The sequence below is a fragment of the Thalia democratica genome, chromosome 2 (assembly GCF_965202585.1).
Source record: "Thalia democratica chromosome 2, ktThaDemo2.hap1.1, whole genome shotgun sequence".
Lineage (NCBI taxonomy): Eukaryota > Metazoa > Chordata > Thaliacea > Salpida > Salpidae > Thalia > Thalia democratica.
This window is the reverse complement of record NC_139166.1, coordinates 74,928,765-74,945,043: the sequence shown is the minus strand read 5'-3', so window position 1 is coordinate 74,945,043 and position 16,279 is coordinate 74,928,765. Positions and strand designations below refer to the sequence as shown.

The 16,279-nt window shown below is 25.7% G+C and overlaps 5 non-coding genes across 5 annotated transcripts; all 5 read right to left on the bottom strand.

The window, feature by feature from the left end:
- Positions 1-1,873: 1,873 nt before the first annotated feature.
- Positions 1,874-1,955, bottom strand: Trnas-aga (transfer RNA serine (anticodon AGA)). Its single transcript has one exon. It is a non-coding gene; the product is annotated as a tRNA-Ser (tRNA).
- An 839-nt stretch (positions 1,956-2,794) lies between these two features.
- Trnag-ucc (transfer RNA glycine (anticodon UCC)) lies at positions 2,795-2,866 on the bottom strand. The gene has a single exon. It is a non-coding gene; the product is annotated as a tRNA-Gly (tRNA).
- Positions 2,867-5,003: 2,137 nt separating this feature from the next.
- Positions 5,004-5,076, bottom strand: Trnak-cuu (transfer RNA lysine (anticodon CUU)). Its single transcript has one exon. It is a non-coding gene; the product is annotated as a tRNA-Lys (tRNA).
- A 1,869-nt stretch (positions 5,077-6,945) lies between these two features.
- Positions 6,946-7,016, bottom strand: Trnag-gcc (transfer RNA glycine (anticodon GCC)). The gene has a single exon. It is a non-coding gene; the product is annotated as a tRNA-Gly (tRNA).
- Positions 7,017-7,959: 943 nt separating this feature from the next.
- On the bottom strand, positions 7,960-8,031 carry Trnaw-cca (transfer RNA tryptophan (anticodon CCA)). Its single transcript has one exon. It is a non-coding gene; the product is annotated as a tRNA-Trp (tRNA).
- Positions 8,032-16,279: the final 8,248 nt, after the last annotated feature.

Genomic DNA, 16,279 nt, shown 5'->3' with positions numbered 1-16,279 from the left:
TTTTAAAGAACCTTAAAAAATACTGTTTTTAAAATAAAATTTTGTTTACAAACGATTTGTTGTGATTCTAGTAGTTTTTTATTACCCAAATAGTTTTTAAAAGTATCAATTTAGGTTTTTAAATACGTGTAATTTTTTTTTGTACGATACCACGCGTCGCAACTGACAACAACCGAAAGCCAATTTTTTTGTTGTCTAAATTTTCTTAAATCAAACTTTACCAAGCGATGATGCCAATTAAACAATAACTTCATTACATTTTTTTTTCTTTCTTTTTTTCCTTTTAACGTAAAAGCCCATATTTCAAAAAACGTTGTGATCGTACTAAAGTAGAATACTTTTTATCTTGCATCTTTTGTTGTATTAAAAAAAGAAAACTTGGTTAGTTGACTTTTACAGAAATGTTAAATTGCTGATAATAAAGTTAAAAATTATTTAATTGAATACTGAATAAAGCTCTACAAATTGGTAATTAGAATTTTGAGCATAAATTTTATACACATAAACTTGTTAAAATTTTAATATAGATTTAGCTTTCTGTTTAAATTTATCTCTGAGATGTGAACAATTTGAGCTGTTTACGTTCAACTTAATCAGTTGTATTTGAAGTATAATTTTTTAGTAGAAGTACACTATAAGTTTGTAAAGTTATGTTTAAACTTAAAACTTGTATACTGCAAATGCGTTATAAGTTTGTAATGATAAGTCTAAGTTATAAGTTTGAAATTGTTATGTTTATATTTAAAGTTTGAGTTGTGATGCTATAAATGTTTTAAATAGCTTATGACGGTTTACTATATGCCAGATAAGGCATAATAACAAAGATAATCATGGTATTACTTAATTACGAATATTTATATAAACAAATAATAATAATAATGAAAACATTGTACATAGGTATCTTGATATCTGATAGCTGGTGAAATTAAATTGCAAATAAAATTTAGATTATATTTAAATATGAACATTTGTATCATTTTGAGAAACTCAATTACACAGTTTCACCGCAAAGCGGATTTACAAACTTTAAATTCAGTTTTTCAATGAGACAGTGTAATTGTGTTTATTAAAACAACAAAATTTTAATTTTCAATTACCTTCTTGGATTGAATTACTATTTTAATATTTTTCTAACTCAATAATTAGTCTTTTAAATATTTAATATAGAGTCAAAATTTATGTTTACCTGTCAAGTGAAGTTGGTTCTGTTGAAAGTTTCGGCAACCATTTGGGCTCCATCTCAATGCTGCTGCTTCGTTACCTGTTTGTAGGATTTATATTTATTGAAGTATTGAGTTTTTCACCGATAACAATAAAGTCGTGTGCAATATAAGTGCGAGTTAAAGAGAATTTCTCATTTTACTTCTTAACCCCTCGAGATTAAATTAAATAAAAAGTTCGAAACTTTTAATGCAACATAAAAGTAATGAAGTAAAATTAACTTAAGTATTAAAATTATAAACAATATTTATGTTTTGTTTATTTTTAATAACATTTACAATAAACTTATTTACCAAATAAAGTTATCTTTGTTTAGTATTACATATTTCAAATCTGATATATATACTTAGATGAACTTAAATCTAAGTCATTAATTCAATTTTTTTTTAATTTGAAAAACTGTCATTTAAATTTGTTGTAAAAATTAATCGATGAACTTAATATATTATAGAATAAAAAGGTATAGGTTATTGTTAGAATGCTTATACTTGTAATTTGTCAAGTTTATAATGATTTGTGTTTACTACAAGTATAATTTTGTAAATTTTTTCGACACATTTTGTATCCAAGTAAGCATACACAGATAAGCTAATAATTTACAGCAGATAGTTAAAACGTAATTAACATCATTAAAAAAAAAAACCTAAAAAGGCGTCGTCGGCAGGATTCGAACCTGCGCGGGCAGAGCCCAATTGATTTCTAGTCAATCGCCTTAACCACTCGGCCACAACGACTTGTAGCAAGCTCTATATTACGCATATATAAACACTTATATGAGCTTACTAGCCTTAAAAACATTATATTTGCTGATTTCAGCATATTTTTGCAACATTGCTCAAATTTATTGCTTGCAGCAAAAAGCAAATAGTGTATTAAATTAATTTAGTGTATATAACTATTAACCAAATATTATTTAAACTACTAGCTTCTATATGATTAAAAATTATTTTTATATTTCATAAAAATACATATGAGAAAACTCTACATTGAAAAACTAAAATACTTTACTTTTTACCTAAAGTTTTTACACATAAATAAAGGTTTGATTTTTTAAATTGAACTTTTCCAAACAAAGCATAGTTTTTCATGTTAAGTATTAACGATTAAACATAACACAAACAAAATAATTTGAACAAAGTTCAATAACAAGGCCAATAAAACAATATCTAACAACTTAATAAACTATAACAAATCATACAAATCAAATGAGTACTACTTTTACATACAATTATACCTGGCCGTTAATACAATAAATCGCAACAATATTTTCATTGTTACACGAAATTTTTCTCAAAATAAACGTAAGGTAAAAAGCAGAGAAGTTAATTTACCCAGACAAATAACAATCTTAGTGTTTAATTATTTATGCTAAAATTTATTAAAGTTTGAACAACTTTCGTTTGCACATTTAACATAATTAGAAAAAGTCTTTAAATTAGTTGATGTTTTAACATAAATGCAAAACTCAGATGTTAATTGAACAAATTGTAGTGGTAACGACATCAAAAAAATCAATTATCGGTTGTAATAAAAAGCTAATTTCTGATTCTTGGAAACAGTTTATCAGCAAAAGTGCGTCGACCGGGAGTCGAACCCGGAACTAGTGCTTGGAAGGCACCAATGCTAACCGTTACACCATCGACGCTTGTGTAAGTAATAGTGAGTTGAGTTTATAAAGTTATTATGAAAGCAAGCCATGCGTTTAAGGCACGGTTTTCCAAACTTTTTTGCAATTGGCCCCCTTTATAAAGTTTGAAAAAACAATGGCCCCCTTCAACATATAGGTTACTCATAAACTACGATAAAATACACATAAGACCTTTTTTCTTTTTTTTTGCTCTTCATCTGCAACTCAAGAATATCTAGTGTAAGTTTCTAAACTACCATAAACTACACATAAGACCTTTTTTTTTTGCTTTTCATCTGCAACTCAAGAATATCTAGTGTAAGTTTCAAGTTATGGCCCCCCTGTGGCTCCTTTACTGCTCATGGCCCCCTGAGTATCTGTCATGGCCCACTTTGGGAAACCCTGGTTTAAGGGTTAGTATTATTTTAAAGATAAAATTACCGAAAATGAACGAAGAGGTGTTCTATAAATAATCGATGAACTACAACTAAATGTGATTGATAAATTTGTAGGACAGTTAAACTTTATTCATCTGAATGGAAAGTGTTTATTTATTTGTTATGTTTGTAAATTGTAACTAGCCAGAGTTCAGAGACATTCTTTGAGCTTTTAGCTGTTTACATTTTGTTTTTAGCTTTTTCAGCTCATCAAAACGGTAAACAACTCTTAGTAATTATCCAAAACAAACAGATAAAGTTGCTGTTAGTTAATACTTTGTTTTTATTTTACGTTCTTATAATTTATTCACCATATATATAAAGTGCATACTTATGTATATATTTAAATATGTATAACTGTTTTATTTTATATAGATTGATAATTTGCTTCTTCTACAAATATTATAAAAAAATAAGTACTTTTGTTTACTAATAGAGTTACTTATGACTAGGATATATAATTAAGCATTTTGCTTCACGTGGAAAAGTAATATCATTTGTAACAGTCATAATAAGACATATAACATTAAGAAGTAGAGTTTTTAGTGCAACTTTGTAAACAACTTAACACGAATAAAAAAATATAAATAAAATTATTTTAATTATACATTGTAAAAGTTGGTTCTTGACTTTGAACTTATTTTTATGCGTAATTAACATCATACTTTACTAAACTTCCTATCGGTTAGTTTAATTTCATAAGATTAAACTTCGAGTGGTTTTTTTTATAAATTTGCAGCTATCATTTTTTTGCTATTTTTAAAATTTAAATATCGATTTGATTTTAAATACTATATTATATCAAATAATTTAATAGCTTTAGTGGCAGTTAATACAAATTTTTCAATTATCTTAGTTAATAGCATAATTACCTTAATTTAATAATTTAAAAAAAATTAATTCAGCGTCTCACTTATTATTATTACGTCACCACCCAAATGTAATTAACCGAGGCTTGTTATCAAGAGTTATATTAAGTAACTTCATATTCTTTACTTACAGGAGTATCAATGAGCGTCGATGGTGTAACGGTCAGCATTGGTACCTTCTAAACAAAAGTTCCGGGTCGACTTCCGGTCGACGCACTTTTTGACTTATATTTTGTTAAGTAATAAAAGTTATTTCCTTTATAGAAACTAAACTATCACAACTTTTTTAGTTTTATTTAATTTGTCAGTATTTTGTTTTTATAACCTGAAGCTTACTTCTATGAGAAGAAATTAACTTATTACAAGTTTCTTGAAGCATGGTGCACATATAGAATAATGTGTAGATTTTTAAAATAAATCTGAAATAAAATTGAGTTGATGCTAAAATTTTTTGCTTTGCGTTTATTATAACTATAATTTTTGAATACCATATTTAAAATTAATTTAAGCAGTCTAGTCCTAACAAAGAAAAAAATAAAACCTACTTAATTTAGTTTTATTGTGGGTTTTTCGTAGCCAAAATTACAATAAAAAAAGTGTTATATAGAAAATATTTAAAAAAAAAATTAGCAGAAGTTAGACCAGAAAAATATCGATAAGCTTACTTTGTGAAATTTATCTTTTTATTTTGTCTGTATAATAAAAACTGAAAATATTTTTTGATAAATTTACCAAAATCGTGATTTTAATGATTTGAACAAACTAATCTAACTTATAGGTCATTAAACCCATGTAACTAATTATTTAACAAAAAATAACTTTAACTAATACAAAAATTAAAATTATCCACGCCCAACGTGGGGCTCGAACCCACGACCGTTGGATTAAGAGTCCAACGCTCTACCGAATGAGCTAGCCGGGCGCTTGAGAAGACTGTAAATGTGTAGTATATAAAATTACACGTGCGTACTTCAGTACGTGACAATTACCAACGGTCGCTAATCTTTTTAAAGTATGTACTTGTAAGTGCTATCTTTAAAGTTTTTAACTCGAAGTCGTAATAATTATTTCTATGTAGTAATTAAAGTTTTAATTGAAAATAAACGGAATAATAATTAAAACGAAATCTTTATTTAACGTAGTAGTTTCAACAATTAGCTGTAAAACTTAATTAAAAGCATCTATTTAAAATATAAATAACAATCAAAATACAAAATATTTAGTATAAAATTTATATATTTTAATCTTTCAATCTTAAATTACTTAAAGTTTATAAATTTTAAATAGCTATCATAATCATTTGAAAGCATTAGTTTTAAGTTTAATAAGTTTACATATTTTTCTCATATAATAAATTAAATTATCATTTTATGGTAAACAGTTTATATTCAACAGCCATGTAAAATTGTAATAGTTATATCTAAAGATACTATAATGTTTTTGAAACTACCAAAAAAAATTCAAAGCTAGTATAGATTTTTTTGGGTTTAAAATTAAAAAAATTATAAATAAAAAAATATGGTCCAACTGAAAAAAAAAAGTAAAGTAGTAGTAGCGTTTTGGTTATAATCTGACATAGAATGAATATTTATAAAGAGGGTTTTAATCAAGCTTTTTAAACGGGGAACGGGTCTAAATTGCAAGAAGACAAAATTGCACGAGGCTACTAAATTGCACTAGAACAAAATTTCACGAGTGCACAAAATTGCACGAAGCCAAGTTTGCACAGGCAAAATTTGCATGAGGGCAAAAAATTGCACAAACACGATTTTGAACCAAGGGTCAATTTTGCACGAGTTAAATTTTTGCACGAGAGTATAAATACAGAAAAAAAAACTAAATGATAATTTAATAAAAAAAATCGCTTTTGCAAAAGTATCTTCGTGCAATTTTGTGCACTCGTGCAATTTTGTTCCTTCGTGCAACTTTGTACGCTCGTACAATTTTTACAGCTACCCTTTTAAAAGCTATAAAATTAGAAACTTTAGATGAGTTAAGATAGTATTAATTTAAACTTTACCACGCTTAAATGACTACTAAAGTTTCAAAATACTTTATTTTAGATAAATAAAAATAAAACTGAATAGCTATTGTCAAGATTGAAAACCTGTTTAAACATTGGCCTAAAACTTAGCGTTTTAAAGAAACATAAAAATGTATATAATTTTAAAAATTCACAATTTATTTTTATTATAAATACTATAAAAGTAAGTTAAACTAACATCGTTATAAGCAGATTTAATTAGCTTTGGTTTCGGATTTCTGTTTTTGTCGTCTTTATGTTGTTAAGAAATCTAAGAAAATTCTATATTTTAACAAACTTATAAAAAAGTTAAAATTTCTACTATGGAACAAAACAAAAACTAAACCATAATTATTAAAGACAACTTATTGCAATATGAATATTGAGTCTATAAACGTAAAATGTAAGTCCAAATATAACTCTGCACTAACTCTTTATAATTAGCACATTTAACTACTTTTGTTTATAGATGGCACTTAGCAAACGCACTAACCAAAATAAATACTTTACACGACATTTAGAATATTAATTTAAAAGTATAATCTTAGCAAATTATTAAATCAGTCAAATTATACAAAATATATTTTAAATACTTCTATTAACATTTAAAACAAAATTTATAAATCTGTCAGACTTTGATCCCGTTACTACTTAAGCAGCCAATCACTACTAACAAATTATTGATTTTATAAATTGAAAGCTTTGTTGTAAATTAATTGTATGAAACTTGCTCATATCCTAATTAAATTTAAAAACAAGAAGCAAAAATGCATTGTCCGGGAATCGAACCCGGGCCTCCCACGTGGCAGGCGAGAATTCTACCACTGAACCAACAATGCTCATGCCAAGATTTAGTATGTAGGGCTTATAAACTTATTTATTGCCTCTACTTTTTGGTGTGTACTTCGTGATAACGTTTATAATGACAACCTTTTTAACTTTGTTTTACAAGTTTTTAACACGAATTTAAAATAATCAAAATTTGTTAAGCCTTTTTGTTTAATAAGATCGTTAATTTGTTTATTTTTAAAACTATAAAATTTAATAAATTAATCTTATGAAATACTTTGCAAATTTGCATATATCTTATAATTGGTTTATATTAATAGAAATATTTAAAAAAAATAAAATACCTAGTCTAACAATTTGAATAATAGTAAAATTGAAAAAAAAGCACTAAGCTTTCTGTTTTTATTCCAAGTATAATTTATATTAAATATTTAAATTCATTTAAAAAGCAGTTGGCATCTTGTAAATTAGAAAAATAGTAAGACTAAGTTCTAAATATGATAAGTCACACTCAGTTTTTAATAAATAAAAACTCAGTGAATAGACATCTTAATAAAATTTATAACAGATTAGCTTTTTCTAGTTTGCAGTTAACAAACTATAAATAAATATAAGTATTTATTTATTAGTTTTAATAATTTACATATTTCTTCACGACTTATAAACGAAAGTGAGATTTGTGGTACTTATTAAACTTATAAAATGATTGTAAAAGCTTGCCACTTTTTTAATGAATAAATAGCTTAAAGTGTAAAAAGTATTTCTTAAGATTAAATAAGTATACATTTTTTGTTGTGTTTCTAACTTTATACAATTTTTATAAGATCTTTAATCATATCTGTTGATTACATAAAACTGTTCGATCTAATTGTTAGACCTAAATAGTTTATAGTGTCTATATTTTCTATATTAAAAAGAAAATCAGTTGACGAAAATTTTCTTAGCTTGTACATATAACATAACTTCTATATAAAAAAACATTTAAAAAACAAATGACCCGGACGTGATTTGAACACGCAACCTTCTGATCTGGAGTCAGACGCGCTACCGTTGCGCCACCAGGCCTGCTGGAAAAATTACCCTTAACGTGGTTATATACACATGTATAAAGTACTCAAGCATAATATGCACAATGTAAGTTAATGATGGCTCTTTTTAAATCTGCTATACTTAAACTAAATAACTCTAGTTACACTTAATGCTAAAATAATTTCAATGACTTGAATGCTTTGATTGTGAGGTTTGATGGCGCTGCAACAAACTTTGCTTAAGATAAAAAAGCCAAAACTTTAAACTGTATTTAGTTTGCAAGAAGACTATTAATTTGTTGCATGAAAATTTAAACCACTTAAAGTGTAATATATTAAAATATAATAAAACTTATCAAAATTAGTCATTGTATATTTATGAGCATAAGTTTTTTTATATATTAAATAATTCTTATTTTAGTTAAAATATTAAACTTCATAAATTAACTAAATACTTTAAGCTTTTTAAATAATTTATCCTATGAAAGAGGTTGAAACTCTAAAACCTTCTAAAACTTTTAGGATGGAAATAAAAGAAAAGTTGTTTGCCAAAAGTAAATATAGTTTTTACGTACATGCACATTATTATTGCTAAACTAAATAATTCTATTGGTTGAAACATTTTAGCTTAAGTAAATATTAAAATATTTCAGTTCTGTAAATAATACGTTTTTTTTTAATTAAACATTTTTATTTTATTTTTAGCTTTTAGATTAAGCTCTACATCTAATAAATTTTATAACTTTGTCAATATAAACAGCCACTAGTTATTATTTAAAAATTATTATGTCTAGCATGATTTACAAGTTGATATGTATTAATCTGTATTTTTGACAAAATTTTAAAGATTCTTTATTTAAGTCAATATTCCATGAAGCATTATAAAGAAAAATAATTAACCTCAAATATTTTAAAGCTGGGCACAATAAAAAAACTTCACATCGAAATTTTAGTTTATATTTTTTAGTGATATTATGTTAGCTGTGAAAATCACAAGCATTTTTTTAAAGAATTATCAAATTATTATACAAATATTAATACATATAAATAATTATTATAATTTTTCTAATATAGTAATACTTGTTTACTTAATTGCTCTTTTTTTAAATATACTTCTACAGTTCATACAAATTTTTATGTACAGTAAATTTAAGTCCAAGCAATCTACTTTCTACATTTATAAAACACTATATGGAATATAAATAAATGATTAAAAATGTAAACTAACATTTCCATGTTAAAATTTTTCAGATTTAGAAAATTGGAGAAAATTGTTGTTTTTGAAATAGCGTCCTCTCTGTTTAAAAAAAATACAGTTAAATTAAAATTTTTTTTTAAATGACTAAAAATATAAAAATTGTACGAAAATATTTACAGCTCTTAAAATATTGTCAATTGAAATAAAAACTTATTTTTGATAAGCATATTTAAAATTATTATTACAAAACATTGTTTTCTATTTAAATTTTAGAAGCTATATAAATTTGTTTTATTTGAAAAAATAAAATAACTTTTTATAATGCAGTCTTTTTCATAACAGTTGAATAGCTGAGAAACATTAGTTTAAATACCAAAGTAAATCTTAATACTTCAATTTCTATAATAATTATTCGTCATTAATATATTAATCACACTCTTATTGTAATAGACATAGGGGATCTATAACAATTTTCAAAGTCTTATTTTATTTGAATAACTAAGCTACTTTTAGATGTAGTTTAAAATTTTGAGTATTTTATAGGCTCAAAAATAAAGTGAAACAAATTCACTATATATCAATATCTTCCAACAAAAGTGGTAATCAAAATGTACACAAGAAGTAATCAAATGGTACAAAAATCTATAAATGCATAAATACAAACTAATGAAACTTGACACATAAGACTTTTGTCCATTAATAACAGAAAGATTACTAAAAGATGCTCTAAATTTTTCCAGTCAAACCACACAATTAACAATAAGAGATAAAAGATAATCCTTAACGCAACAAAAAAAAATTATATGACCAAGAAGAAGTGTAGATAAAAAGAAAACCAACTTTTTGACATTACAATGGGGAAAAACACGGGGCAGAAGTATGTGAATAATTGGGCTATACGTTTTACAGGGACTAAAACTTATCTTACCAAACTTAATAATAGGATTATATAGAGACGATGGACTTATAGCTGTAGAAAAGTAACATTTTAGTTATTTCTTTAAATTTTCATGCATGAGTAAGTTTTTAAATAACATTATAGTTAAGCAACATTGTTATGTGCAGTTAAGTATTTCATTTTACTTGAAGAGGCCGCAATTTTTTGTCACCGAAACCTGGTTGTAAAGAAAATATTTAATTTGCACATCTTTATTTGAATGAAAACTTTTTATAAAAATAACAGTGTTTCAAAACTTGTCTGAAATTTTCATACTCTAAAAGAAACAGAATTTTACTTCATACTTTGAGCCTTTATTTTTAAGCTAATGAAAAAATTTGTAAAAAAACAACACATTTGTAAAACATTTTTCCACTTTCTAAACTTTTAGAACGCTTTTTGTGTTTATAATGGATAAAACTTGTTCTAACTTTTAAAGAAAAGAACAATACTTTAATAACTAAAACTATATAAACTGAAGACTTAACTCTTGTTATAACTATGTTTTAAAAATAAAAAAGGGAACTAGAATTTTAGTTTGAAAAAGTTAAATCTAAAATATTTTTTTTGATGAATCATATGTAGGACAGAGCTGTCTAATCCAAAAATGTTACAACAAAGTTAGCACACTACGTACCAAATTAGTGTATGACTTAAAAATAGCAAATGACTTGAAACATTTAAATTTCAAGAATTAAATCATAGTAGATTTTAAGAAAATTTAAATAAAAACTTAAGTCAAATGTTTACATTTGTTTTACAAACCTAAATTAAAGCAACAAAACAATCATATTATTACTAAAAAAATCAGAAACATTTTACTTAGATATTCAAAAAACTGTTTAAATTCCTTTAAAGAGCATAGGGCGGTGAGTGGAGGTTAATCACATTTTTTTGCATCTTAATTTTATTTCAAAGATATTTAAATTACCTAACAGCTGCTTTTTACTGTTTCTTATAATGAAAATTATTTTCGAGATGTAGAGAATGTAACAAAGTCAAAGAGTTCAATAGGATCTTTATGAAAGGTCCAATGAAAAATGCAAAAAAAGGCTTTATTAAAAATATATCATCTCCAGTAGCTTTTAAGCAATTTTCTCAATTTTTGTGACTATAGTCTTAATTTAATTATTAACAATTCTACCAGAGAGAGATCAGAAACTTTGAGTAAAAATATAATTATTCTTAAACGATAAAACAACAACTGTTTATTTTTTCTTCTTTTGGTTATAAAGCTTTAATTATTTAATGTTTTTATAACATTTTCAATAGTAAATTTCCTCATATTACAAGAACAATTTTCTATACATTTGAGGAAAGTAGCTTTAAAATGAAGAAAAAGATAGATTCCTGGTTAATTTTTAAGTAGCATTAAAAAATTTTGGCCCTTACGTTATTATCAGAAACCTTTGAGAAAAATGACTATACCTTAAAATTTATATAAAGTTTTTGAATTTTATAAAAAAATAGTTTTTTAGTTCATATTTGAGTATTCATATACTATCCAAAGATATTTTTTTAGCTTAATTGCTTCTACCTCCCTTTGTCATTATCTAGAAAACAATTTTTTAAAGTTAATAGCAGTAATTTCAATTATAACTGAAATGAACAAAAGCATCGACAATTGATATTTATATATTTACTTTACTAGTACTCTACACAAAATTTTGAAAACCCATAAGTATATTTAAAACTAAATGTTTAAGTTTCAGTACTGTGAGATTAAGTTTTCTTTTTTGTTGACTACATTTTTGTTGATTACATTTAATTCATTAAGAATATTTTTTCTGTTTTGTTTCTATCTCATTAACATATTAAGTTAAAATTAAGTTAACTTTACTTATGACAATACATACATTTCAAATAAGATTGTAAACATTTTTAAAAATTTTACTGTTTTTGTCAATGATAAACATATAAGTATTTATACAAACTACCACATGTGAAAAAAATGGTAATAAATTTAAATTGTAGCTTTTAATTTATACAAGTTTAAGATTTAAAAAATACTTTTATAGCACAACTTTAATTTAAACGTTTTTGTGAACGTATATGTTAAGTATGTTATTTTATACTAATTTTTTCAAGTATTAAAATACCAACAGTATAAAAAAAAAAAGTTTGAGAAGCAAAAACTTTATCAATAAATATTTCATGTGAGTAATTTTATTTTATTTTGCTTACACTAATGTAACTATTAATAACCAACAATTCAAAATAAAATAATAAATATCAAAAATATAAACTCATGTATTTTTGAGTACAATATGAAAACTGTATGTATATTTTAATTAGTGATGTACCGGACCCACAATTTCGGGTCCGGCCGGACCCGGATCCGGACTTTTTTTTCAAATTAGAATCCGGCCGGAACCGGATCCGGACTTTTTTTTCAAATTAGAATCCGGCCGGAACCGGACCCGGACTTTTTTTTCAAATTAGAGTCCGGCCGGAACCGGATCCGGACTTTTTTTTCAAATTAGAATCCGGCCGGATCCGGATATCAGACAAAAATGGCAATATCCGGCCGGACCCGGATACTGAATCTGGTACATCACTAGTATAAACTAGCCTGAGTCAGAATGAGGTTTTTAAAAACTGAAAAAAAAGATTTTTAATCTAATAATAAGTAGAACAGCTAGCCACAAGGTTTACAAATTTAGGTGTTATTTACAATTAAATATCTGAAATCAAGTTCTTGAACAAAATACACTAGAAAATTACAAAATACTGAAAACTGGATCAGCTCAAACTCCTTCAAAATCTAAAAGAAAACTGTCTGAGTTTTTATATAAATTAAACTAGCCTGAGGCAGTCCAAGATTTTCTAAAATTCCCAAAAAATTTCAAACTAGCAGGGTTTCCACTGTTTAAGTCAATAAAACTAGCTAGAGTAAGTATAAACAAGACTGAGTCAGAATGAGGTTTTTAAAAACTGAAAAAATTACTTTAATCTAATAATCAGTAGAACAGCTAGCAAAGGTTGACAACTTGGTAGTAAAGTTGTGGTACACTTAACTTATTAGTACTACCCATCATAATTAAATCCTACCTTATTTAATTAATATCTAACAAATACTAAATTCTAACTGAGACTACTTTCTATAATCAGACACGACAGTTTTGAGTGATGAATCTTTTATATAAAACACATCAAGGAATACTAGCATATACAAAATTATTAATTACTTTGGTAACACTTTTAAAACTGGAAGCTATTTAAATCTATATCAAAAGACTTAAAACAAAAAACTAAAAATTAAATAAAACTTTTAGTAAACAAGAAACTGTAAAATTTTTAATAAACTATTAAACTATAAACCTGGATTAAATTTTTAAACAATTAAACACCTGTTGAAATATTCATTTTTAAATCAAAACACTACTTACAATAAGCATTCACAAAAACGTTCAAGATATTTTGTTGCTTCAAGCTACTCACCAAACTAACTAACTGCTTACATATAAACTGCCTGTGATGTTTTGTTGCATCAGTATTTAGTTTGAAACATTTTGTCATATGATTCTCATTGGCTCGTACATTCAACTGTTTTAACTCTAAATATTCTCTGAGCTCAACTTTAAACAATAAATAATGCAAGTATTCATTCCAAAGTTTTCAATTTTACAACATTTGTAAAGAGTTTTATTTCATGAAATGTTTTTTTTCATAGTTTAAATGTAAACAAATGTAAATTAGTCACGTGTCCAAAATGAGCCGGTCACGGTAGGTGTTTAATTTCAACTGACGAAAATGACTATTATTAATTTACACAGGGTTTGTTTTTGAAAAAATACTTTTCAGTATGCTCTTTTTTACTAACTAGATCCGGGTCCGGCCGGATCTCTGTTAGGATCCGGCCGGACCCGGATCCGGACATTTTTTTCAAATTAGAATCCGGCCGGAACCGGACCCGGACTTTTTTTTCAAATTAGAGTCCGGCCGGAACCGGATCCGGACTTTTTTTTCAAATTAGAATCCGGCCGGATCCGGATATCAGACAAAAATGGCAATATCCGGCCGGACCCGGACCCGGATAGTGAGTCCGGTACATCACTAATTTTAATATACTACTGTAGTTTATTCAACCTATTTGATATGCTTATAAAAAATAATGCTTTATATTATTCAATATCTTACACAATAAGTTAAAAAATGATAATTTATAACACACATCTAAGCAGTTAGAGCTTGAAAATTTAGAACTTGATCACAAGAGGGTAATATTAATGTAATTTATTAGCTATGCAAAGTTGTTTGATAATATTAAAATTTTAAAGAAAACCCTTTTTTAAACACAATAAAGTCATTTAAAAATAACAGTTGTTTTTCAATAAAGGTTTTACAAATATTTTATAAACTTTTAACTTCCTTGAAAAGTAATGATCAAAGATCTAAACTAGCTACAAAAAAAAATTCCACATTTATTGAAATGTGTTATAAGACTGTTTAGACTGTTATTATATAAATTGTATAACATATTTTATATTAAAATTTTAAGCACTTGCAATAATTAACTTTCTTTACATTATTATAAATTATCATTCTTTATCAGAAATATAAATCATAAATGTGTATGAATCTAATCAAATTAGGTAGTTTTTTTAATCAAACAACTAAATTTAAATATAATATCAAGTAGTTAATTTCAATAAAGCTAGTTTTTTAAATAACTAAATACCTAAATTCAACTTACCTTTATAATTTCCATTTCTAATAGTTTTGAACTAAAAAAAATTTGGTACAGAAAACCAACAGAAGAAGTGTACTTAAATCAAATTTATTGTTTTTGCTTCTCAACTTCACCTTTTTGGCACAAGCTAAGTAAAAAGTGTTTCATTTTGTAAATTCAATATTTAGTTTAAAGTTTGAGTTATGTAAAAAATTATTGCTGAAAGTAAAAGTATTTCCTTCGAAATACTTGTTTTAATTTACTTGATTAAAACTTAAAAACAAATCAATACACATGTTGTAAAGTTTTTAAGTAAGTAACTTATTGAAATTTTTATAGTCAAAAACATTGTTGGATAATATAAAACTTTTACAGCTAAAAATACTTACAAGTTTAATAGTTTTTTTTTACTAACTTTAACCGCTCAGTTTATTAATGAAAAAAAAAAAAAAATTTTACCACATTATAATTTATATTTATAAGACACTGTTAATTTAGCTTTACTAGTAAAATTTGATGGATAGTAGTTAAAACATATTATTTTTGCATACTAGTAACAGGTCGTTACTTTATAGAAGTGTATCAAATAAAACGTTCATAACTTAAGGCACTTTCAAAGAGCCGTTATAATTGTCAGACAACATCTTAATATACGTCATTTATAATGGGTAAAAATTAAATACTTAGATTAGTTTGTTAGAGCGCCGTGCTAACATCGCGAATGTCGCGGGTATGACCCCTTTACTGGCCATGTTTTTTGTAAATAATAAATTAGCTTAGTTTTAATAATAGGTTTTTGAGAATCTAAATACATGTAGACACTAGACCAGGGTTTCCCAAACTCATTTACTAAATCGCCCCCTTTTCAGTAACTTGAAAAAAAAATCGCCCCCCACGATTTTACAAAGTAGTTTTTCTTTGAGTACAAACTTTTAAGCTAAAAAAAGTTGTGTTCGAAATGTAATTTAGTCTTGTACTTCTTATGCACGCACTTTTTTGTTCAAAGTAGTTTACAGGGCTTGAGAAAATAATTTACAGTTATTTTCTTAGAAGCCCAGTAAAGTGTATTAAAATACTTAATTATTAAAAAGCCTTGAGTAATCTGTAATCAATCCTGTTTAAATATGATCTGCTTTGAAACTATTGAAACTTTTAGGTCAGTGGTGGACAACTTTTGTAGTCAGCAATTCATATTTACTAAAAAATATTTTCTATTTTCAACTCGTTAGAAAATGTAATTGCGGGCTGCATGATTTAGAAAAATTAAAAATAAGAAAATTAAAAAACTCGAGCGAAATTGTAATAAAATGATTTAGTATTATTGTGATCTAGGAAATACTTTTGTGAACTGAAAACAAAATGAAAGCGTATATCAAAATATTAAATATCAAAAAACTAAATTTTATTTATTTAGCACAAGTAGTTTTCAATTTACTTAGCGGGTCGAAATTCGACTGGATCTGCGACTGGATCTGATT